Raw genomic sequence first — 1,589 nt, 5'->3', positions numbered from 1 at the left:
TATATATATCATTCACATACATATATTATAGCGATACATAAAATTATATAAATAAATTTCTGTCTTAAAATTTTCTTGTAGATTAACTAAAGTAGATTTGAAAGATAGAGAAGATAAATATAAAATAAATAATTATTTATAAATACTTTTTTCAACTTTAAATTTTTACAAAAAAATACCCACCAATTTTACATTTGATTTCTTTATCGTTTGAATTCCTGATCACTAAATCGATCCTCGCGTGAACGAATTTTGGACTCGAGTAACGGAATGCCCGAACGAAGGATTCGCGCGTGGATGCGCTGCAGCAAATTGATGACTTTCCATCCTCGTGGTCGCGTGCGAAATGTCAAGGCGTCCTCGCGCGAGTGAAAGGACGCGTCCTGCTGCGCCGCGTCAGGCGCGCCCGCTTTCCGTTTTTCATTCTCGTGCGGAATAATTAACAAATTAATAATCGTCGCGGCTCTAATCGGCCGCCGTGATGCCGACGAAATCGAAAGGAGCATGCGATGTCAAGGATCAAATGCAAGAATAGCAAGAGCGGATCGTTCTGAAATCTAAACATGGTAATAAAATAATAATAGCTTACAAGAACGCTTACAGAAATCAGGTGCATGATTAAATTGAAGAGAGAGGAAGAAAGTAATTAAAATCAAATTAATACTAGTAGAGAGGAGCGATTTCTCTCTTATATGTATTTTATTCCACAAAATTATAAATAATAGTTATATATATTAATAAATAATAGTTAATATAATAAATAATAGTTATATATATTAATAAGAATATATAAACTTTTGTGCAATATATAATTATAAATAATCGATATTTCTCTCTTTTTTAATTTAAAGAAAATTATTTAGAGTTTATTATAAAATTTCATAAAGTTTGATTAGTTTTTATATAAATCCGTTATACAAGCGAGATTATTCAGCAGGCTATGATAATTAGACATTTACAATCCTTTGATTTATATCATCTCTTCGATCAATATCGTCTATTCGACACATCATTGTTGAGCGAGAGAGAAAAATCGCGAAACACTTTATGCTCGGCGTGGAATCGAGTATCGGTGCATAAACGTGATTATTTCCGCAATAATTTAACGATAATTACATCGAGATGAAAACTTTCGATACGGCTAAAGCATAACTTCATCTTGCGCGATTGTTGAAGCTTTATAAACGCTTTACATTCTTATGAATATTTATTGACAATAAAATGCTAATATCGACAACTCTTTTTATCTGATTTTCATAATAAATTTTTTTTAATTTATATCGAGAGAATATATATTACACACCTCTTTTCTATGTAAAGAAGTATGTAATATATATTCCTTGTTATTCTTATTATACATATTTTATTTGATGATTAGTATATTCTAAAAAAAATTACATTAAGAGTTTTTATATACTCATATAAATATCTCTAGAATATGTATATTTTAAAAATATATTAATATATTAATTAGATGAAACTCTTTATAATATTAATATATTAAAGATGAAAATCAATTTATTTTTAAATTTAATCAATACATTTATCAATTTATTTTTAAATTCGAATCAATCTGACCGACCAGTTAT

Source organism: Camponotus vicinus, unplaced genomic scaffold (assembly GCF_025532165.1).
Source record: "Camponotus vicinus isolate PSW18456_S1 unplaced genomic scaffold, iyCamVici1.0 SCAF_5, whole genome shotgun sequence".
NCBI classification, from domain to species: Eukaryota; Metazoa; Arthropoda; class Insecta; order Hymenoptera; family Formicidae; genus Camponotus; species Camponotus vicinus.
Note: the sequence above shows the minus strand (reverse complement) of the source record.